Source organism: Linepithema humile, chromosome 5 (genome assembly GCF_040581485.1).
Source record: "Linepithema humile isolate Giens D197 chromosome 5, Lhum_UNIL_v1.0, whole genome shotgun sequence".
Taxonomy (NCBI): domain Eukaryota; kingdom Metazoa; phylum Arthropoda; class Insecta; order Hymenoptera; family Formicidae; genus Linepithema; species Linepithema humile.
In genome coordinates this window covers 5,102,510-5,128,400 of record NC_090132.1, presented here as the reverse complement: position 1 = coordinate 5,128,400, position 25,891 = coordinate 5,102,510, and the positions used below count along the sequence as shown (strand labels likewise).

The window sequence follows — 25,891 nt, the reverse complement described above, 5'->3', positions numbered from 1 at the left end:
TTTCAATCGAGCATTCGGGTCGACTTAGGTTATCATCTGAATTCAAAATATTTTGCCGAATATTCCTCGATTTTGGTACATTTAACAATTAAACAGTCATAGCAATGAACAAGAAAATTTATTTTGGTCTTATATAATTGCACAATTAATAAATTAATATATATTTATATATATAAATAAAATAAATTGTGTAAAATATAGAAATCATCTATCATTTAAAATTAACAATGTTTTTATACAACCACGCGGTTATTTTAGTTATATATATTACTATTATACTTTACACGATAAGTCTGACCTTCATATTGCAGATGCATCAAAGCATGAAACGATTCAATGAAATCTATGACTTTTCCGCCAGGCAATGAAATCACTGATCGAGCGATGTCATATTGGCCTCGATCGATACAATTGCGGCCAATTGTCGATGTTCCCGTTCTCGATCGATTGCATTTGCGGTGGGTGCTCGCCACAGAAAACAATGCCGTATTAATGATCGGACGCGAATAGCGCGATCAGTGAGCGTTCGAGACGCCCACACCGAAAGTAACGTAAACATTGATAATCTGGCTTTATCGGACTTTATTCATACATTATCCACGTGATCCATTCCGTACTTTCTCTTTAATCAGTGTCTCCTGATTTTATGTGTTTCACCTCTTATCTCAGGTTAGCCACGATAAACGAATGCAAAAAACTCTATACTTAATTAATGGCTTTAAAAAATTACGATAAGTGCTTTATTTTTAAGCATAGAATTAGATTGAAATGGAGCCTTAGAAAAAACAATAATATTATTAAAAAATGACAATAAAAATAAAAATATTTAAATTAACGACAATTCATGTAAGTAGTAACAAACGTTTATAATGTCACAGTTATAATTATTATTTTTTTAAATTATTTATTGTTTATTTTGTTATTACAAATTTTGTCAGTCTACGATCAGCCTAATTATCGGTTGGTTTTCTGCGTCGGTTTCGAGAGCCGGTTTCAATACGTCGTATGAGATGACGCCGGATAAACCCGTGTCTGGTTCCACTATCGATACTTTAATTAAAACATCGATGCTCGAGTGGCAGTGGACTCACGCCCAGATTCGTCCCAAAGATCGAATATAACGCTACACTTTTATCAAGCCCCTGCATTCTCTCTTGACATATCTGGTTCTTTCATTACGACGCTCGGTTTCCGTATTTTTTCTCACGCTTATTTAAGAGTTTTTCACATAATTATCATATCAGCAATAGTTACTTAACTTATTTAAGTAATATTTGGAACATTATACATTTGAATTTCAGTTATTGCTACATCAGAAAAATATTCAACAAAAATCGTGTATAAATTGAAACACAAAGTAAGCTATACTTAGACATAAAGAAAACTTGTAGCATATTTAAAAATTGAAATAATTCATAAAATAATGAGAAAATGCAGAAATTCCGGTACATTCTTTGTAAGTCTCGCCACTAGTTGCTTCGGCATTACGTCACCTCGTGCACAGCTACGCGCAGCGTGGGACACGACGAATGAATCTCAACCCCCGGTTGAGTGCACCGGGGGCGGTGGCGGACGACTTCCGAGAGGGGCGCAGAATGGGTAGTATGCGCTTTACCCCCGGAGAAGGGCGCGTTTTCAAGGGAGGAGTCGGGACGAGGATGCCGCCGAGGAGGAGGTGGAGGAGAAGGGACGGGGCGAGGAAACGGTATGTGCGGCGTGGGAATCCAAGAGGGAGCGAACGCTCGCCACCTCTCTCACCGACCGTTTCGTTGGGTGGGGAACGACGGGGGGAAGATGACGAGGGGGGAGGGAGGGTTTTGCAACCCCTGAGAGATTGTCGGTAACGAAAATCCTCGTTGCCGTTTAGTCGTTTCTCGTTCATTGACACGCGTGGGTTTGTTTTTCCATCCCGTCGGAACCTTAGCGCGCGATTCGCGATAGAAAGAAATCGTTTCTCATAGCTGATATTTCTAATAGTCAATGCAATTCGATCTTTCCGCAATGCAGGAAAGTTGATGTTATCGTTGATTATCTCATCGATGCGTTTCTCACTCATAGCGTTATGCATACGGAAAATATTGTGAGAGAATACAATGTGCGATCGACTTTGAAATCATTCTCGAATTTTCGGACCGTCTTTCGTTGAGACATTTTCTATGTACTATGAAATGCACGCCGTGTCTCGAAGAAATTATCAGATTGCTATCTACATGAAAATTTGCTACGATGGTGGAGGTGATACATCCCACGTATGTGAATGAGGAGCGAAATTTTAAATCGGTGAGTACAATCAAATTGTACAAAATAGTTCAAACGATCACTTTCATTACGATTGTTATCACTCTATAGTTTTGCTAATAAATAACACCATTATTCTAATTCGCTTAAGTAGTTGCATCGATAAGACACATGGCGTTCTCCATTAACATTATTCTTTGTTAATCATTATATACTGTAAAAATTAAATGCAATATGCGTCTATCCACTATTTATTGCACAACATATTCTTCATTAATTAAAATAATTGAAAGAAGCATCTTTGCTCCGAAAGATCATACATCATCTCTCTTTCTCAACAGCAACATTAATTAATTATTTAATTAATCAATCAGAATAATGCTATCTCAAATTACTCGTATCAGTCAAGCTATCAGTCACACTGTCATTAATTTACTGGATGTTATGCGAAATCCGCGTAAAGCGTGTCTGTGTACATACACAGAGCGAGACGCTCGTGAGACGCTTGGAAGTAAGTGTGAACGCTAAAGGGGCCGAGAAAAATCTTTCCGCTAGCCCCGAACAAGATCATACGAGCCAGTACGAAATGTACAAGAAACCAAAGTATCCCGCGTAATCAAAGGAGACGGAGAGGCACGTACGCGGATGAGAGGCCGGCTGGCGGAGAGAATCGAGTAGAAAAAGAGAGAACGCGCGAGACGTCCGACGCGAAGGAAGGAAAGGGCGCCCCGAGAGGGGTCCAGAGGGAACGAGGGGAGACCGTGCGTGCCCCACTCTCGCATACTCTCTCTCCCCCCACCAGGATTCGTGTCGCGTGTCCCATCTCCCACTTCTCTTCTACCGACACGTACACTTCTCCGACACCGCCGCCGCCGCTGCCGCGAATCGGGTGTACCCACACGCGCGATCGCGCGCGCGCACGCCCGTGTGTGCATCGCAAGTGGTTTTGCTGCAGTTTGTTCCGAAGGAACGACACGGTACATTGCCGTAAGAAGGAGAGTGAGAGAAGGATAGAAGGGGAGGGTGGCCCGTGCGATTGGCGGGATGGTAGGAGGAGAGAGGAGAGAACTATCGTGTTTGAAGATGCACGCGGCGGTGTGTTAGTGGCCACGCGTGTGGTGGAAAGAGAGACCCCTCGGAAGAGAGGACGAGAGAAAAGACGAAGGAGAGAGAGGTGACTTCTCCTCGGGGGCCTTAGTCGCCGACTGTCCGCTACTACGCGCAGTGTTACACCATCATCGTCGTCTCCTCGTCCTCGGTCCTTTCTCTCTCTCTCTCTTTCGTCGCTGTCTCTTTCCCTCCTGCGTCCCTCCCACTCTACCCATCTTCTTTTCCCTCTCACCTGTTGCGGCTCACCCCTTTGATCCAGTCGTTTTCGTGCGCCCCGCGTGAAGAATCGCACTTCGCAATAACGAGACGCGGCATCTTGTCCAGGATCCCTGGAGCTATATCACGTGTTTTAGAGACGCAGCCAGGACGCACAACCGAAGCACCGAGATCTTCGAAGGAAATCGTGAAGAAAGACCGACAAAGCCGACTGTTCTATTTTCGGATGTCGGAATAATCGAAGAAAGCTTCCTGTCATGAGTTTCCATTGTGGTGGAAAAATATCATCTACGTAATTTTAAGAAAGGACATTTAAACACGAGAATGTCGAGAAGCTTTGTTATCGCGACTCGGTTCCCGACATCAAAGAGACAAGGTTCATTGGACGATTGTAATAACTGTCATTCAAAATTTCGTGGAATTGGTCTGTTTACAGATTCGCCTCTATGATTGATAAATTCGTGACACGACCGTGGAAAGTGTCGAGCGGAATAAACAAGCTTATTAGCAATGTATGTAAGAGGAGACTCCCGACAATACAGCCGCAAATATACGTATTTTCCTCGATATGAAAATATCTACGTTATTGAAATCGCTACATTTCTAACCTCTCTTATATTATAAATATAATTGCGACAAATTGAGAAGCAATTCACGAGAGGTAAAAATTATCGAAGGCTCGACGACAAAGAGGAAACGGAACTTTGCCAGTCAAACTTCTGTCTGCGTCGATTCTTTTTCGCGGAAGTAAAAGTTGACTTGTTTGGAAAGTGAGATTCGAAAAGTGTGAGACATGCAAATAATATGAGTCCGAAGTAAAGTGGAGTGTTGGCTACGAAGTGTACTGGTATTGGAAGGTGCTCTCCATCGTCGCAACCATTGAACGACCGTCGACAAACGGATTCACGCTGCCATCTGCACGAGAGGTGAGATCGTCGTGACGCATAATTCTTTCTTGAAAATATCAGATCAATACACATGATTGTTAAATCTCTTTTAAACGAATTTTTGTCTATTTGCATAAATTAAATGGCCGTAAGAAAGCGTAAAAATAATTCCGAGTTCTTCATGTTGTGCAAAAATACGATTAATATAGTGGGTAAGATTTTGGGACGAACTATTATAGGTACAAATTTCCACACGTATTTAAATTTATAGCTTGTAGGTAAAATTAATTTCTAGTATTGCAATAAAGAAGACTGCACAAATAAAGTAAATTTCAATTTATTTGAACAACCTGTTTCATTACAACATTAGAAATTAAGTTCATTTGCAAGCTATAAATTTATATACTCATAATTTAATGGTTGTAATTTTACACTAATTTTTTTTATAGTGCAAAACTATGATATTTAAGCATTTTTTATATTTTGGTATTAACATTTGCTTTATTTCAACTAATTAAAACTTTACTGTCTTCTTACTAATTGATATAGTTATATTAAAAGATTTGCAAGTTATCTCATACTTACATCGGAAGGGACAGATTAAAGTAATTAGTGATTGTGAAACGCGGCGCTCGATTCATTTAACGAACCCAACATCCATAATTATATCTGATTGCAATTCTGCAGCATTTACATCGTTTCATTAAATTGCACATATCGTTATAATGTCGGCATAATCTGATGCACGAATTAATTCCATTTTCATTGAAAACCATTCATTAATTTACCAAATTTAAGTTAATTTCTGAATAGCAAAAGATAATGAATTCCTGTTAACATTATGAGTTAGGCGCTACTCATGCCGCGAGAGATTATCGGCAGAGATATCACGAAAGTTAGTCTACTAATTGCTCCGTGACAGCAGGGGTAAGGTACGTCACCGGTGCGAGAATACTATTAAGTAGAAACTCATGCCACTTGTCTTGTCGGAGATCATTAACTGGCATGTATCCGTATATGTGTCTTACACACCCCGAAACATCATATTTATCAATCTTTCCTCTGCTATGTTGACAATTAAATCGCTCCTTTGTTCTTGCGCGTCAACTCCAGCCCAGCGACTACGGGTCCCGGCGTAAAGCTGTCAGCGAAAACGATAAGCGAGCGTTAACATCATGACACCTCCTTAACAAAACGCGCATTTGGCAAGAACAAACTTTCGAATGATATCATTTACGAAGAATGTGTACCGAGAGTAAGTGTATCCGCGCGCGCGCGCGCGCGCTTCCATTTAACGAGCAGCGATAAAAATATCTAATAAGCTGCCGCCACAATAATTAATTCCGGCAATAGTATTAATCGTCGCCATCGAGACGGCAATTATTTTTAAACATACTGCTGTTACGCGTTTGTCGTAAAACCTGTATACCGCCGGCGCCTTTTCTACTCAATATCCCGTAGCGGCGTAAAACCGCCGCTTCTCTTGAAAAGCGAAATTTAGCGTGCATATAAGCGGAACTATCTTTGGAGTGCTCCGTATTAAAACATTATCCGAGATTTCCTATACACTTTTAATAGAGAAAATAATTATACTAGACTAGGCTATATATTCCAGTATCCTATAAGCAAAACAAAAAAAATATCACGTTGAGTTTTTTACAGATTTATTATATATCTTATTGCGTATCTTGATTGTGTCATTTACGAGCGTTTAGATTAAAAATGCCGCTAGACGCGCTGTATATAAACGTGAACATCCGCGGAAAGTCTCTTGATATACCGCTTCTTCTTTGAGACTTTCCGCCGTAAATTATGGTAGACATGGGCAATCGCATAAATCATGCGTGAGTATGCGGAATAGACGGAAAAGTAGTGAGAGGCAGGATACATACTACAGGTATACACCATATAATGCAGATACACTATCGCACAATAGCAGCAGCGCGCTCGCGGAATGCGAGCGTGTGTTAGCACGCGCGCGCGTTTCGGTACTTACATAATTCGCGTATGTTGCAGCAGGTAGCCGACATGCAATCCGTTCATTCTTTCGCGATGGAAATTGATTGCATCTGATACGGACGGTAGCTCGTAAAAACACGTCAGTATAAATAGCTCCGGGAAAATAGACCACTCCTTCGCTTTGCGGCGTGCGGAAATCACCTTTTAACCCTTCGAATGTAATATATCTACTTCGTAGATGTATATCTACATCTTCACATTATTTTAATATGAACTAAAGGACCAAAGGAAACGGAGTTATTTATTCCGTTAACCATTGCAAGGAATATTTATGGTAATATAAATATATTATAAATAAATTGAAAGTTATAATATATTTGTATTGCTACTTTCATATCTTTTTATTAAAACTGTTTTGACCTTACAGTTATCAAGGGACAGAATAAAATCATTCCAAAGAATTTCTTTTTCATCTCAAGTTTATTCTTAAGTTTACAATTAACAATCAATGTTCTCAGTATTCAAATTTGCATTTAGCAAGTTTGTACAAGTTTTCTATCTTTATTATTTTTTATTAATTTTATAATCAAGATTACTTGTTTCAAACCGAATCGGAATTTGTGTCAGTTTTTATACGAAATAGCTTACGACAAATCGTTGTTTATCATCGACTGTGACGAGAATATAGTAGTTAATTTTTTACTTAATTTTGCAATACTGCTGATAGTGTCGTCGTAAAACATGGTGAATTAGTATCTAAGAGATCTGCACTCAACATTTCTCGAATTACGGCATGTTTTAGTTTTTCCATCAAAACGACAACCTCTGTCACAATATTGCAAGACCCAGTTACAGTCGATACATTTATAATATAGATTGCCTTGACATTCATGAGGTTTTCGATCGTTAGTTTTACATATACAAATATCTTCGCAATTTCCATTTTTCCGATTCTTAACGCAAGCTTGACATGTGCGACTAAAGCACAGACCTTCAGGACACCTACGCAGAATCTTCTCGCCATCTATGCATTCCCAGTACAACTTGCAATTGTCTTTTTCATGAGATATCTTAGAACGAGGATAATTGCCGTTCTTGTCCTTTCCAGGACATTCAATACAACCGGCCTGCCCTGGCCAATCGCAGACTTGTAAACGTCTATTGAAGTGTAGTCTTCTGTATTCGTCCAACAAAGGACAATCTTGCTGAACTCCTTTACCCCAATTGCATTTGTAGAACTTTGTACAGTCAGTTTCATGCGCGAGATGGGTCGTGGTTACGTTGTCTTTTTCTCGGAGTGGGCATACTGTGGGTATTGGTTCCTTGTTCGCAGCGATCACCGTCAAAAATGCCAAGAACACGATTACGTGTATTTCTGTGCCGAATAAACATTATTTTTTAAATGTCAGTCGCGGTATGATCGAATCATGAATTAGTTGATTTTTATTGCAACTGAAAAATTAATTGTTTCCATACAAATATTAATTTTAATTAAAAAGTTATCGATGTATAATATAATTCAATCATTTTACTTTAATAGCTCTCTAGTATCTTATTTGAATAGTTTTATAATCTCAATAGACTTATCAAAAATTTATTGAGTAAATAATACTCACCCCTCATTGCGTATCGTATCGATTGTCCTGTTAATGCCTCTATGATCCGTTCAGATGTGTAACTGACTGAATTCAGGCAGATCGGCTTTTATAAATATACACCGCGTTATCATATAAAATACACGCAAGGACAGATTACCATCTATCGAAGATATACTTTTCTTGTTTAGTCTCCGGAAGAGAGGATTAACGGTTATATTACTCAAAGAATTACATCAGATTTAGGTATCTAATAATAAACATATTTTGTGCAACCAATAGTATCGGTTTCAATTGTGAACTAATAGTTAACAAGCGCTATGAAGTAAAAAGTTGAAATTATAACTATACTTTTTATTTAACTATACTTTCATTTTGTTTTTCATTAAATATGATGTCAATCAAGCATGATTTATATTTGTTAATGATAAAAGATATGCACATAATAAATTAGTCACACAGTATTAAGCTTTCTTATGATTTGCGGTTAGATAAAAAGAGAAAAATTTATAAAACAATGAATATTAATCAATGAATTCCTGACATATTATACACCGGATGTGGATTACGACTTGCACATAATGTGAATTACATTTGACATCTCTTGTTATCAGTCGAAGCCTTGAAATTTAACGTATCATTCGACCTTTGAATACGACATTATCAAAACGTATAATCTGCACTGCTATCAAACACGATATTGATAAAGAAAAAAATTTATTTGAATTAAGTTTCCTCATATGCATTTCAACAAAATGAACGATGTAATCGGTTAATCTTGCGGGCGCAGCAGGATGTCTTTTCCTGCGCTGACGACGAGACAGTTAGAATGACATTAAAATACGAGATACGGTCAACCGTATCAGCCGTCGTCGAGAAATTCTGGCCGCGACGTCGTCGCGCGGTAACATTGTAACCCCAGTCCGGTGTCCTGGTAGCATAACAAGTAGCTGGCCGCTGTGCTGGCGGCATTGCTACACTATGTGTAACGCATAGAATCTTACCTTGCGTGCCCGAAGTTATTTGTGCACAAGAGTACACGAGTATTTCATACCGCATAAATTTTATAATTTCGGAATTGTATGGGATTCTTGCTAAATCTTTGTACGCAATGCTACTGGAAACATTGTGATAAACAGAACGTGATTTTGCATTATAATACTTATCCTATGCAGTAGATGATTTTTATTCGAGAAAGATGCTGGTGACATAGTGCGCAATTAATAATGTATTTGGCACGTTACATTTTCTCCAAAGAGGTTTCACCAATGATCGATTTGTTATTCGCTTCGTCGCTGCATAGAAGTACATAAACAAAATGCGAAATACAATGAAGTGAAAGTGACTTTGGTCGAACTTGTTTTCCACCGGATCTATTATTCTTGATTCATTAGCAATGTTATGACGGCAAAGTGCGATACCAAATTTATTTGCGATAAAATTATGCCGTAATGAAATTCCAGCATTGTTGTTGTACGAGTTAATATAATCGCAATACATATGATAATGATTGAACATGTCACTATATTTATGAAATAATAGATGTGATCAGGATTAGCAGATTTATATTATTTGCAGAAGTATATATATTTTTATTATTATTAAAATTTTTAATACTACTTTTGTATTAACACCACATAACTTTTCTGCATAACCTAAATATTTAAAATTCATACAATATTAATGCACTATTTTGTCACAAAATTTTTTATAATTTTATTGTCGATATTATTCTCTTAATAAAATACTTTCAGTTTCATTTGATTTGATGAAATTTTACACAATTTCATAAAATTAATGAGACGGATTTCTGTTCTGAATTTCAATTTGTGTTGCTAAGGGCAGCAAAATCGAACCGTATATGTTTTGATATTGCCTGCTATAAATGCTGTTTCCTCATAAATCCCCACGCGATTCAAGTTATCGCATTGAAGTAGGCTGCCGCTCGGCGGCAATTTGTTATCGGTCGATTTATTGCATTTCAGCCGTAGAACGTCATGAGAAACGAAAGTATCCATTCAGAACCGCGATGTCGACAGTATGTCAGTGTAGTAAAGAAATTCCAATGCGCAACATCGTAACCTTCCAGTCGTCACACGTAACATAGCAACTAAGGGTTAAATACTACCGATCTTATTGTATATATATATATATATATATATATATGCATTATATATGTATATATCACTATATAAGGCTCTCGCGTGTCCGAACTCGCATGTGCATTCACGCATGTATGTAAAGAGGCTTTACGGAATGGATTATACGTACGCGTCATACATATAAATACGTTCCACACTGCAATCACATATATACGCGAACAATGCGTGCACGTGTATGCGCTTGCCCTAGAGGAGACAGATGCGTAGCGCGCACGCATTTGCGTCTCGACACGCGAGCACCCTCGCGCGATTCTTTTCTCTCGCACGATAGACTGGCCGACCGATTCCGCGATCGTTCGCTGAGACAGCACGTCTTGGGGTAAGTTGTGTTTTCACCACAAAAAAGATCTGCAGTTTTCAAAAATTTAAATAAAAATAAAAATAATTAACAATAGATTTTTGAAAACATACAAAAATGAAATCTTTACACCTTTGCACATAAATCAAATTTGTAAGAATGTTTGATAAAAAAAATAGCTCATAAGTGAAAAATAATATAAGATAAGATATATCAAGATAAACAACATTGTTCAGGTAACACAAAGTCATTCGCGAGCAACGTCCAACTGACTTGATTTTGACATTATCATTAGATCGTTTAACAGATTATTTTAATGCAATATTAAAGAAGAAAATTATTTTTATTGATTCTATCATATGCTTATTGTTTCTACTGCTGTTTTTGCAACATTTAATTTTCTTTAAACTATATATTTTTCGTTTTTATCAAATAGCATTTATCATACAAAATCACGGTAATATCAATTTCTAGTACCTTTTAAAAATGCTCTCGAAAAGAAGATACCAAACCAGATTAAGATCGCAATCAAAAGCTGCTATGCGGCTAGTAATGTCAATGATAATATCAATTCCTAATACCTTTTAAAGTGCTCTCGAAAAGAAGAACCGGTATTGAACCAGATCAAAATCGCAACTAAAAGACAAAGCCACTATGCGATATTCGTCGTGGTCACTGTTGTCAAAAGGATGGCGCGTTCTACATATATGTATATAAAAAGACCCGTACGAGACACGTGCCGCAAGAATTGCAATTTCGACAGAGCAGCTGGCGAGACGAGCCAAAAGAAACATCGAGGAGTTCCCTGGTCTAGCCCTAGATCCGTCTCCAGACGATCGCATAGACAGACGAGCAAACGGACAAACAGGCGAGAAAGAGAAAGACGGATCGCCAGACGAAGGGCCCGAAGATCACGGCGATGGTAGCACGTGCCCCATTCAAGACGTCGTCGTGCGCTGGCAGGGACCCGCCACCCTCGTAACTTAGCCTAACCTAATCCAAGGGCTTCTCCTAACCGTGGCTATTCAACCGGTGACGAGGCGAGCTCTTTGTGATCCAGGCTCGATCAAAGTAGCGCTGGTCCCGATTCAGCCGCCGTCTCGCTTCCTTTCACGCTTCTTTTTTTTATCGCACCACACATCAGGAAGTTATAACGTCCGCCTTTCGACAGAACCGGGTCTGTGGATCTCTGGACTAAAGACGACTAATCACGATGAGATAATACAGCAGTGGACTGTGATAAAGATCGAAACGTGCGATATTTCTGTTTTCCACCCATTTCGTATCTTTCAAGACGTTCGATATTTTTTGATATCGTGAATTGCGAAAAACGAGGACATCGGTTTGTCGGATGAATAATACATTAAGATATACATTGCGCGCAGATAAAATTGTATTTATAGTCGCAAAGGCGGTTGAAACATACAGTTTAAAATGCAGGCAGTTGATGAACAATTCTTGCAAACTTTGTCTACGAATTTCTTGATCGCAAAATCGGATTCTACTAAAATAAAAATTTATTTTAATTTGTTTCAATTTTGAACATTAGATATTTTGAAAATCATATTTTACGTTTACACATTTTAAAAAGAACAAAGAAGTCAAATAAGAAAAAATCTCACCCAACATAACAAACTGATAAACAACAGATTAAATTTCTATTTATCAAAAATAATGATAAGAAGATAACAATCAGATGACAATCGGTAAAAATCAAAATATGATGCAATTAATTCGGCATTTTTATCGCAAATCACGAAGTGACATGCTGATGGTGCCTTTGAACGTTCATTCAATTGAGTTCCTATTTTTCTCTTTCTTCAGGAAAAATGTCCAACTTAGGTATCAATTTGTCCGATGTTCCGCACATAAACGCAAGTTTCACAGATCCAACCACCCTCTCACATAAATCAAGAGGAGAATATTAGCTTTTAAACCTTCTACATGTCTTCACAATCCCACTGGGGTTGCTTTCATGTATTCTGCAAAAGTAAGGTTCGGAAACTTAACGTTTCTTTCGAAGTAGAAAGGGAGCCGGGACCTTCAAAGATGGACCACCTATTGTTCCTGTTTGTACTATATAAGAATAATGGTACAAACTAGGCGTCTCGAAATTGTATTGGACATCACCGTTATTGATCATTGTTCGGTTTGAGGGACCGAAATTGTTACCAGAATCTATAATGGGAAAAGAGAGGAAAAGATATTGACTGAAGGAGCATAAATCTTCCTAATAGCTTAGGATCTTTTCCTCGGGAGGCGTGTACCGTAACTATCATCACGGCCATTGTAGTGAATTTCTTAATTTCTTACTCAAAAGATTAACGATCTAAACTGAGAATTAATTAACTAATCAAAAGAGTGTATAAACTAATAAAATACTCTCGAATATTAGTGAAATTCTGTGCTTGTCAAGTAAATGACTATACATAATATTACTTTTTCGTAATACGATCCATTAGTCGAATTACCGATAACACGCCGCAATTAATAACGTGTTCCGGGGATCGTAATTTTTGTTACATATTGCTGAGCCTCTCATGCAGTAACCAGTAGTCGGGGAATAATGACGATGGGCTCTCATTAGTTCTCGGAACACTAAATCCGTCCGTCTAATTACATAGCGGCCAAGGCAAGTCTCGCATGAAAACGACCGCAGGAAGCAATAATGTAGGGATATGCAAGGATTCTTCTCTGAAGCCTTACATCAACCAATATATTATTGCGCATAATTTCATATCAATATATCAATAATATTGGGCCGATAATATTTCTTCTGTAGGTCATTTTGTTGCATAGTTTTTACAAAATAAATACAAGCATCAAATTTAACTTACTTAACTCAATAAAAAGTATGCCTACAAAAACTGCGGCAAATAAATCATTGCATTAATATATTTTTTTATAAATATTGGTTGCTTTCTTTCTCGTTGTATAGAAATTTCTTAATTACGTTTCACTGTTCTATAAATGCAGTGATAAACAAAATATGTTTCAAATTTGACGCTCGCAATCTTTGTTCGGAAAATTTTTCCATTTTGGACACGGTGTTATTCAACAATGAAATTATTTTCGACTTCCTGTACGAATTGCTTAAAGATGTGCGAAACATGGCACAATGTTTTTCTGAGGCAATTATAAAAAGAAGTGAAAAAGAAACCGAAGACTAATTCTTTTTAAATCCTGCACACCGCTACCCACGATTCTGTGCTAAACGTTCTTCGGCTTCGTAATATCGGTTTGCTCGCATGACGCGTTGCTACTGGGCGCTACCGCGGTTAGTATAGCGGCGGCGGACCAATTCAGGTTTCTTTGGGGCCCGATTCCTCTTTTCACATTGCCTCGAAAGGAGAGCTCGATATTCTTTCAGAAGGGCGATAAAGGTCTCGCGCGCCCGGGCGCACGCTGAAAGAAGAACTCTCGCAGCGTGTGAAACCATCGGCGCGATCTGCCGCGGGCGATCGTTAATAATAAGGCTTCATTATGGTTCGCGAAGCGACAGTATATAGCGTGCAATTACGCGTCAATTCTGTCAACGTACATCGTCACGCCGCAGGATGCCTACGCAACTTCTGAAAAAAACTGTAGTGCACTCACACGATATATACGCGCGGTGTGAAAGCTTTCTTTTTCAAATTAGAACATTTCGAATTTTTCTCATTGTGCGGACTAAGAAATTTTGAGAGAAAATAATGTAAGCGATATCTATTTTTGATTTCTTGATACGTATCTTAATTGCCTTAATTTCTGTCTACTGAATTTCTAAGAAATTTTAAATATATCCATTTTTAAACGTTTACATTTTTTGACAATTAAATCTTTAAACAGATAGATGAGTAATTAATTACAGGTAATTAGTTAAGATTCTCGGAGTCATTTAAACCTCAAATACATGTTAATGGAAAGAAAGAAAGTTTCCTCACCTTCTGATCACACTAGTCTTTCGAGCGCGGCGGATATCGGATGCAATTATCCTCAGATCCTTCGATCCTTAGACGTAGACGTGACGCAACGCGACGGGCGATTCGACGTCGCGCACCTCGCCGCGAAAGATACAAATTGAGATAGCTGCATCACACAGAGGACTACATCGCACCCCTGCGGCTTCGTTGTTCCTGCGCTATTGTCTCGTGCGCGCGACGAGGGGGCGGAGGGGGCCCTAAAAGGCACGTACACGCGTGGTTTACACGCGCGGTACAAGGCAAGCTGCAACAGCGAGCTGCGGAGCGAGCGCCTCGTCATAACGGTCGTCGACGAGGTCACGGGGAATACGGGCGACAGGACAGGCAGCCAGACCGGGGGCCATTATTGTGCACAGACGACGATCTTTATGTGAGATCTTACACGGGGTCTCACGGGGGCCCCGCGGCGTACGCCCATAGCGATGCGGAGGGTGGCTGCGGTTTCGCTATTTTTCTCTCTTTCTCTCTCTCTCTCGTGCGTACCGAGCCTCTGTAATCTCTCTCTTCTTTTCGTACCCGTTCGCCCTCCCTTTCGCCGCCTCGTAAATCTCTTTAGGCGTTGAAAACGCTCGCAGAAGGAAGGATTTTATGTCCTGAGAAAATAAAAAAAAAAAAGAAAAGTCGCCGGTTGGTAGCTTATACTCGCAACTCTCGGTTAATTCGAAACAGACATCTTTAGTATCCTTCTCTCGTAACAATGCCTCGTTTTCTGCTTACAACAATTACAATCAATCCTCGTAACGGCGGAAGTGTTCTTCATCTTTGAGAAAGCGCTTACATGAGATTCTTTACTCACCGAGATATTATTTATTTTATATAACTAATGTTGCAGTCTTATAAATAAGTATGCGCATTCCGCTAGAAACGTATCTCCTCGAGATAAATCGTATCCTCTCTGTCTCCATCTTCACAGTGTCGCAGTGTGGAAGCACGCTCAAGTGGTAGAAGCGATAGCCTGGTAGGGGCAAATCCTAATGAGGATCCCCTCTCTACAGCAGCTACAGCCGACCGGCGCAAAGTAAATGAGCAGGTGCCTCTGGTATGCGCCCCGCCTACGCTTTCCACTCCGCTCCTCGTGTTCTACTCACGGGCCTCTTTCTCTTTCTCTCTCTCTGAGCCTTTTTTTTTCTCTCCACTTGCGACCGTGATGGGAGATTGCGTCGTGGAAAAATGGTCGCCGCGCCCGACAAATTATTCGTTTTCCTGCAGTCCTTTCTCTCCTCCCTTTTTTTTTTTTACGACGGAACCAGCTACAACCGTATTAGGGTGCATTAGGAAAGCCAACGTCATAATTCACGCTCGAATTCTCGGTGTTCCGCTTCACCACGTTCGGGAACCTGTTGCGCTACGCGTTGTGTCGTAGGTGGATCGTGTAAATTACTTCTGTATTCCGTGTGCCACTTTCATGGCGCGGGTATTAAGTTTCTTCTGTACTCTTTATATCACCTCTATGGTCCGTATACTAATCCTTGTATTTATGATGCTCAAGCGGGTGCTCGATCTTCCCATTATATTACTTTACAAGTTTATTTCACGGATATCTTGAAGATGGACTTATATTTGGATATGTTGCATCTTCCGAAAAAAATTCACAGTTGTAGAATCGTCGTTTTGAGTTAATTGAAGATTGAAGACTAAATTAAATGTCTCACGCAGACAATTCAATTCAGATTAAATTCTGCACAATCGTAACATTACAGAATAATAATTGTAAAATTTTTAATTATGTCTTTTCTTTTAAATTTCTAAAAGTTCTTCAGCAGTTTTTCTGTTAACAGTGAGATGTTGTGGAAATAATTAAATATATTTGTTTTAAGAGAACATCTCCTAATGATTAAGTTACTTCTCAATTTCCAATGTCTTAAGTCGCATGTCAAAGTGCGGTGCATTAAATTCGGGTCCGTGTTATTTTCTTCCGGCGAAAGCGATCTGGGGGTAGAAGAATCGACGTGTAATCCTCTTATCTGCTCGATCACGGGTGACGGATCGGCGCGACGGTCGTTAGACTTTCAACCTTGAAGAGAGACCTTCCGAAGGTGAGCAGAGGCGGTGACACGGCTGGCTAAATCGGGAGGAGAGTTCTCGGAGCAAGACTTCTCTCTTCTAGTCGTACGTGCCCGCAAAGAGGTCTTCGAGACAGAGCAAACGCGCGCGCTTTTTTAATACGCATAGTCGTACGTGCTCAGTGTCGTGCTCGCGCATGAACGTACCTATACGTGTTTGCTTAAAATCTTGACGCATGACCGACCGTTCAATTTGTTTTTCCTTCCTCAGGGCCGGCATAGGTGCGAAATAGATGTTGACCGCGAAATTTCAACCCCAGCAATATTAATATATTTGGCACATCTTCCAGATATTAAACAGAGATACTTTGTAGAAGATTCAACGATCTAAGATAAAATTGTTATTTAATTCTTGGTGTTTCTCTCGACGTTTCGTCCAAAGATATTATTAAAGTGGAGCGATTATTAAAGTAATTGTATTATGTTTCGGAAGACACATACTTTGCTTTTTTAACAATTAAGTGTTTGATATAAAAGATACAATATTTATATAGTATCTGCCATCTCCCGTTCTTTAACATTTACACAGAAGAAAAGTGCTCTTTTAATGAATAAATATCTACTTAAGAACGTTAAAATATCAACTTAAGAAAGAAACAATTAATTATCAAGATAGCATAGCTTTCAATATAATCTACTATAATACTCTAATAAAATTTTCTTTGGATTTTTTCGGTAATTAAAAAATTAAAGTATAAGCTCTTCATCGTCAAGAATTAAAATATCTCGGTCACTGATCTGTTTGATTTATTTAACAACTATCAATTTAAATGATTATATAATAGCTCATTCGATCGCCAATCTTGAAACGGATGAAACTAAGTCCGATCCTGTTCGATTTCTGGAAGAGAAGTCACCGTCCGTCCTTCGTCGATCGCATACTACTGGCGACCTTAACGACGTATACATCTCACTCCGTTCGTCTTCCGAAGTTGTCGTATCTTCTCTCACCTCTCGGAAAAAGGACGGACACCTCCCTACGGATCTTCCTTCGCTGCGGTATGTAAATACGAGGAACGAGAAGGCTCCTCATCTTCTCGGACGACCGACCGCGGTGCATCGTATCATATTCCGCTGCCATTTGTCTTCGCGATCCGGGATTACGTTACCACGATGATACACGATGACATTTATTTCGGGATTTGTTCGGCTCGGACCGTGGGTCCTTTCTCTCCTGCCCGGGAATCCTCCGCGGACGTTCCTTCCGTCGCGAGCCACGCGCATTTCTGCACAACCGGACTCGCGCAAAATAAATGTTCGGAGAAGATATTTTCTTAAAGATACTCTTTCGCGTATTATTACCCGTGAAAATGACAGGCTTTATGCTTTTAATTAGAAAGATCTAGCTATTTAGGATATAAGAAAAGATAATATCATTAATTCAAACATCTTTCAAACGTCAAAATCGCAGAATTTATAAATAATAAAATTATCTCCATAATATATCACATAATTTTATTAATTTATTAAATTTATAATAAATTATAATATCTCTTCTTCAGCTTTCAGCCAGACATATTAGCTATTCTAGTTTGAATTTCTTGACATAATTTTCCTCTTGTGTAATATTCTATATTCTTTCATCACATTATTATATGTCAGAATGTCTAAATGGATAAATTTTCCGAAAATTTTTAAAAGACACATCTAATGTACATTTATCTTCTGAATATAATGTTGTGCGATAACGTTGTGAGAATATGACGGATCAGACTCGTTACCGTTACTATGCTCGCGAAGGGGATTAGCAAAATCTGATATAACACGACATCATGACCAGGAAGATTGTGTAAACGCAGATGCCGTTACGGAATCTCAACGTAACGTGCGCGGGCTCCCTAAAAAGGGCGCGCGTGGCGGAGATCAAACAGCTGGATCATCTCGTGCGTACCTTTAGGTAAGGATCTCTTTCTTGCGGAAAAGGTGGATATATACCCAGGTGCAAACCTCGGAAGACATGCGTGACAATGCGCGTATGTACGTGTTTCGTGTAACGTGAAAGTCTCGCGTAAAAGAAAAGGAAGATTTCATTATCACAAGTCAATGACCGCTTTCTGCCTTCTCGAAAAATGCATTGAAATTCGATAACTATCCTTATGAATGTATTTTCTTTTTTTTCTAATTTTCTAAAATAATTTATTTCCTTCACAAAGTCAATAATTAATCTGCTATCGTATTTTTTAATAAATATAATCATGCTATTTTACAACCAGAATAAGAGCATGATAATTTCCCAATGAATAAAATTACTTCATCATACTGCTGCATCTATCTTATTGCATTTTCTCAATCGAGAGACATGTGGGCACGAAATCGCGGAAGTTGCAATCGGAATAATGCGAATTACGTCAGATCTTGTCGTCTTACCTGACGAAGAAATCAGGGAACAACAGAGATATACAGCGACCTACATGCGTTGTACGTGTCGCGTCGCACACTCGAACCTGTAATTACGTTTTAGATTTTACGGATTGGCCGACGAGACGAGAAGTGCGTGGGCACACACGCATCGTGGAGAGAATGCCGTGTAAATCGTTTCGAAAGTGCAACGGTTTCTAGGAGGCGTCAGAGCCGATCCGGGCTCATTAAGGCTAATGACGCGGATCGCGCAATTATTCCAATAAGCAATGGCCCGGGTTCGAGCTTCGAACCTATCAATTTGTTATAATTACGGCGCGAAGAGTAGGGGAGAATATAATATGTGGCCCTGCCCCGGTGTACGCGCTTACCAAATTACACGCCTCTCGATCATACGAGCGTCGCTAGACGGGATAGACAGTGATTCAATGACTCCGAACGTGAAACATTGTCACGATTCACACGAGATTATTCACCTCGTCCCGACGAGGCTGTGTTTGTGGCACCGACAAACAACGATTCGCTCTACGAAGGTTCATAAATTACCTATCAATAATTAATAAATTGTACAACTGTAATTCTGTAGGGAAAAAAAATATCGCGGTGACGCGGCGAACCTTACTGGATCACTCGCTATCGATAAACTGCGGAGCGAGTTCGTTGTTCAGTGTCTTATATTAATATTTTAATTTGCCATGGATATTTCGAGCGAGAGGAGGAAGTAGACGATGTTAAATTTGTATTCGCGGCACGCGAGAGTTCCTAAAATAAATCAACTTCGACTACTCCGTGCTTTACGGTTCTCCATCTGGCATTAGGCCGCCGCGCCGCCACGGCGGCTTCTTCGGGTAGAAAAAGAAAAAAATGAAAAGAGGAAAAAGGCAAATACGAACGTCTAGAAAAAATTCGAACGGTCGAGCAGCCACTTAGCGAGTACTCTCGACATGGTGGACACGTGTCTAAAGTGTGGCCGGAGTCTCGAACCACGTGTCAATATCTCAAGGGGCATTTGTTTACAAAAGTCGTAGAAGGAGAGAACGCGACGTTAGGTATTTTTATCAGAAACTTTCCAAAAGGCTGTATTTGAATTTCTGCACGTTCGCGGAATAAAGCGAACGTTTCAAATTTATCAGACAAATTGTTGGAAAGAATTTTTAACAAAATGCTACGAAGTAAATGTATATAATTTATTAAAATGTTTATTTTGTAGCGAATACCAAATGAACCCATTAGATAAGACATTCAGCAAACTCGATAGAAATATTCCCCTTAAAACGTCATCGGTGAGGCTTATTGAAAATGTCTGCCTGTCAAAATAACGATGATGACGAGCGATGGTGACTATAACTATATTTATATTCTCCAGCGTATCCACTGTAAAGAAATGACTTTGGCGATGCTATCTGCCGCGAAGCGTGGAGTCATTCAGCGGCGGTTCGGCGCGATTCAGCGCGTGCGACGCCGACTTTCCTTATCGAGGAGGATAGGAGTGCGCGCGCGTGCAACGCGCCCTCGGACGCGTGGGCAGTCCCGGCGAGACGCCAGCGAGCATAGCTCTCTCCCTCTTTCTCTCTCACTCTCCCTTCATCTTGCATGCCGCGTGCAACCCCGCATTTTCTCTCTCGTCCCGTGCGCCGTTCTCGCTCTTGGTCACCCTTGGCTACCTCCTCGCCGGTAAAAACAGCGCGAACTGGTCGGTCGCGTGCTCGAGGTAGGGAGATAGGCGTGGTTCGGCTCTCATCTGTGCGCCCACGCACGGTGGTGTGCGTGCACCCATCTCGCGCCTACCACGCTCGGTTAGGCTGACACGTACGCTGAAGAGAGGGAACCCGTCCGGAGAAGCTGAAGCGGTTGGTGGGGCCAGCTGGCACGGGTATAGGTAGCGGCGCGGCGACGACGGAGGGGACTTAAGGTCTGTGGACACGAAAGTCAGAGGGGGAAAACACCAAGCCGGGCTGCGCACGTGGAGAGAGGGGTGAAGGGGTGCTGAACGCGGCCGAAGGTGAAACTCCCGAGTCGTCGCAGCCTCGCAGTCGGCGCGAGACCGCGCTACTGGAAGGATCGCCGTGTTGTTGGCTGTGCGAACGTGAGCTACGTTTTTCTCTCTTCCGAGCCGTCTCTTCCGTGCTCTCTCCCTCCCTTCTTTTCTCCTGCCTCGTGCGACAGCGAGACAACCGAATCGCGTAGAAAGATTCGTCGGAGCGCGAAACAAGCGAGTCCCCGCCGGGATTGTTCGAGTGCGCTCCGTTTGCGATAAGGAAAAAAAAAGCGCGCGCGATCGTTATCCGTCGTGCGAAGAGTCATCGCGGGATACTCAAGCTCGTTCCTCGTCATCGACAGCAGCTGTCACATCTAGCTGTCACGTGATACCCTCGACGGTGACATCCCGACGGATCGGAGAATTCTGTGATCTCGATGTGCCTGATTGATCTCGCTGGTCGCGCGAGTTTTCGCTCTAATTGTTAACGATATCGAAATATCGAAAGCGAGTCCACGACCGCGTGGGAGAGAGCATCATCGCACATCGTCATCGAGCAGTGCAATCCTCGATCTCGACAGCAGCGTTCACACGTGAGCGAGAGACGGAGGTTGTTGAAGTGCCGCCGTTGAGAGATCGGCGAGATTTTCGCGTGTGTGCTAATGCAATGTGATGACGCTCGCTTGACGAGCGATTCTGCAGCAGCCGTTGTTGTTCGTTGTTGAGTATATCGACTCGAGTGTGAGTATTAACACCGCGAACTGTGCGCTCGTGCGACGGCCCGGACGTTCGATTGTGGCTGTGATAACGAGAAAGGATGGTCTCTGTATAACCTAAGTTCAGTGCCTGCCCTTTTGTGATTTGTGACTATAAGAAGATAGATAAGGAGTCCCGCTACGCCGATTAAAGTGTCCCAAGGTGGAGGAGGTTGATTCTTCGAAGAATCGGATGCGCGACAGCCCCTAGCTGTTACCCGGTAAGCGACGATCCGATCTTACCATCTTTTATCTGCAAAAGCGCGCCGCCACATCCGTAATTATTGATACTCATCGCGAAGTCTAAATCCAGCTCGGGTTAAGAAACCGCCAAGTTGCTTGCAAAATTGACGTTTTTTCAATAATATTGACAGGAAGTATCTTATAATAGTCAACATTATCTTTTATGTGTCATATAGTGTCCTCTTTAAATGCCAAAAAAGATCGTATACAGAGAAATTTCTATTAATATTTTTAATAAGTTTAGTAACGATAAGTGCAGCACACGTGAGAAAAAACTTGCAATTCTTTTGCATAAATTTGTTTTGCGCGAAGAAAAGTAAAATCTTAAGTGAAGAATTAGGAAATGATAATTTAATATACAATATCTTACTGGTTGCGTATAGTGTTAAATAATTATAGAGCATTTTCCCCGTAGAAGTACGCTGCTTATTATAATATAAAAGTGTCGCGTTAATCGAGAGGGTTGCCGTGATATCACAAGCGTGTGCTATATCGAAACTCGGTTAACGGAGTAACATTTCGTCGTAGTTTTATTAACCGCAACTTTGTCGTTGCTTGCTCCATTAATGTCACGACTTTACTCGGCGCTCCCACTGCACGTTGAGAGACAAAAAACAACGTCAGGTGAACAAAAAAAGACCGTGCTCGGAAAGCTCTGCCGTTTTGTCGCACAGTTCGTATAAATTGGAATATGTCAAACGATTGTCATTTACAGCAGTGTGAACGGGACCGAACATACGACTCGTCGAAAGAATCGAAAGAGATAATAATCGCGCGACAAACCTGCCATTTAATATCTAAGCCGCTTTTTCCACCCTCGTTGACACTAGAATGCGTTTATAATCGATCTCATAGAAGCCAGCTTTCCGTAGTTGTCACGTGCGAGGGCGGTTTTAACATCGTTGCGCTCGTCGAAGCGTCGCGACGCTGAGCGTCGGAAGTGGAGCGGACACGCGTGTTAAAGTAAATACGCGCGAAGCGTGTTCTCGACTCGGTCTTTTTCATGCTCGACCTTTTCCGCGTCGCGATTGAAATTTTAAATGCACATTAGATCGACGCAAAAGTTGGAAAAACGCAGTTTCAAGTATTTATTTGTCGATTTTTAAATCGTTCTAGAAATATTTAATAAAATATATTATACTATTACGCTAAAAAAATTAAGAAAAATGTTGCAAATTATAAACATTTAAACAGTAATGCGAATACGCATTACTACGGATACATAAAATCTTCTAAGCTTTATTCTTTTATGCTTCATACAATCATAATCTCACATGGCCAGACATCTGTTAGTAATCAAAGTCAGCTGCGAGAATCGTGAGCGTGGCATAGCATCAACAATTAGAAGAGATGTTTCCTAAAGTTTCAAATTTATCGATTTTATCCAATATGCATCTATCCAGCGTATGACATAACGAGCACGTAATTCTATCTCTTCTCATATTTCAGAATATATTACATCGTGATCTAAATATCAAAACTGTCGGAGCTTTCGATAGTGATTGCATTTGACTTTGCGCGACGCAGAAAGCCGCGAGCTTTGAAAATATCCAGTCCATATTCCAGCGACTGGAACGCTGAATACGGGCTACCACCTTGCGCGCGAGGGTGGCTTAATGTCGGAAGTGGAGCGGACACGCGCGTTAACCCAGCCACGTAGAACGATCTGCTGCGACCAATCTCTTTCACGCGCTTCGTCCCTTCACGCCTCGTGACTTTGACGCGTGCTAAGCGTGACACGTACGCGTTAAATCTCTCGTTACGCACGCGCCGATCTACCGCGTGTTACATTGCGGAATTTTGCCACGCCGAAAGTGTATGCTTATAGTATGCAATGTCAATTGTCGGACGACACAAATTAAGAAGTGCAAAACACCGATTTGCCTAATAATAAATAAAAACAAGAATTTAAGAACACGTTTCAATCATGCGCATAAATTAAAGTTGAGTAATTTATACGTTGTTTCTAATTTACTATCATAATTATAGCATGTTTATATTGTTATAAATAACGACAGATAATTAAAGAAAATATCTAAATTTTTAATTTTTTTTATGTTAAATATATTACATTTTCTTTATATTATATAGCGTTTTTATTATTAAAACGCAATTGTTATATTTTATTTGATTAATTTTGTTATATTGAAAGCAATATTGAGAGAGCAATACTTACGGCATTAGGATAATTATTTCATAACAACATTGCTTTGAAATAAATCGTAAGTGACAGTTCCGGTCTCGCGCGCTTCGAGTTTAACAAAAGTTTATTGACGTCGGTGGGATAATCGTGCGAAACTTGCTTTCATTGTCTTAAATGGATTCTTAATACGACGACGATCCGAGAAGTCAGCGTCCTTCGCGACGCACGCGTGGTAGAGAGAGTGGCCGGACACGAAGCACACAAAGTGTCAGATGTCACGGCTGCCCTGTCTCATTTGCAAACAACGTGCCGAGTGACGAAAACGTTCCTTGATATCACAATCTCACGAGTGAATCCTCCTCGAGGCGCCTCATTTCAAGTGCTTCTTGATATGTGATAATCTATCTACAAAGAGTTATTATATTCATATCTATAGGTATAAATTAATTTTACTTATATTAAAATTAATTTTATTCATTCGACAGAAACAAAACTCTATTAAATTCTACATTAATTGCATATCAATTTAACGAACCTTTATCTTTTACCGAATTTAGCTTAAATGATGTGTGCGCTGTTTCAAAAGGAATTAGTAATTATCATTTAATATACGCTGCAGAATTTTATTAAGCCATAATTTGATGCAAATTTTAATAATTATTATTTTAATCACACTCACATCACCTACACGCACAATATTTTAATCATAGATTTTCAATATTCCTGCATTAATTAATTGTCATTGCAAAGAGAAACATATGAGGCATCGAAATTAAACACGCGCCTTCGCTCGATCGTTATCGTACGGTGGCTGTCATCCATCGATCGGTATCTATCGATACACAGTATCTATCGGTACACGATTTATCGTGCTTTATGCGCATATTCGCGCCCGCCGCCAAGTCGCCGCGCGCTGCAACGGCAGCTGCATCGACAGGGCCCTGGGTCCGCGCGCATAATGATACATTGCGCCGGACATGAAAGTTATAAGCTTTAATTCGAGGCTCGCGCGATTCACCGTGCGTCGGTGACCGTATATCGATCGCCAATTTGCTATGCAGATCGAAGGCTCCTTTCGGTATGCTCGCTCCCCGACGCAGCCCCTGCAATCTTCTTCCTCCTCCTCCAACCCTTTATATCCTTTTCTCTCTCCCCCCCCTCTCTCTCTCTCTCTCTCTCTCTCTCTCTCTCTCTCTCTCTCTCTCTCTCTCTCTCTCTGTGTCGTTCTCTCTTTCTTCCCGAGCGTATCTTTCGCGCTCCCACGTAAAGGCGGCGGCCGTGCAGAAATAGAATAAGCGAGGATTAAGGTAGTCGCTATCTCAGCGATAAGATTACACGCGACTTCTCCGTTACAGAGACAACTACCAATGCGCGAGCGTTTTATTGCTCTGCCGCAGCGATCACGGTCGTACGAATTTCTCAAGCTGAATCTTTGTTATCTGCAGCGATTATCGATGGCACAGTAGTATAAAACACATTGGCTAAGCGTTTTACGAAAAATTAATTTAAGTTTTACTAACATTTAAAATTTTTCAATTTTAGCAATATTTTTGTCATGAATTTTTGTTAACTTTATTAGTTATATAGTTTTTGCAATAATAATTGTAAATCAAAGGTTTATCATGTGCTTTGTTATACAAAATTAATTTTTAAGAAATAATTCTTTTTTATTTCTAATCGGATATTATTTGCTATCGAAACACAAAATCGTACGATACTTATTTATAAAACTAAATTACAAATAGGATCAAGTTCTCTTCTGTATTCTGCTGTTGTTGATTGGTTACCATAGTGATCATGCTTCTTCTGACTGATGTTATACAATGTTGATCTTTCTTATTGCGTCTTTGCGCGAAGGCGATCTGTCAATATTAAAATTTTTTTTTGACGTGAATAGAACAACGTATCGAACAGCTCTACATTT

The 25,891-nt window shown here is 40.2% G+C and overlaps 1 protein-coding gene across 3 annotated transcripts in view; it reads left to right on the top strand.

Annotated features, from left to right (window-relative positions):
• Positions 1-25,891, top strand: part of klu (klumpfuss) — a 103,331-nt gene that overhangs the window by 34,798 nt on the left and 42,642 nt on the right. Inside the window, exon 1 of one of the 3 annotated variants that reach the window (XM_012363498.2) lies at positions 3,117-4,490. The exons of 1 other annotated variant lie outside the window; for it this stretch is intronic. The gene's annotated coding sequence lies outside the window, so the exon portion shown is untranslated. Of the gene's footprint in view, positions 1-3,116; positions 4,491-20,850; positions 21,803-25,891 lie in introns of those variants that run through there. One more of the 3 variants, XM_067356249.1, reaches the window with a different exon arrangement.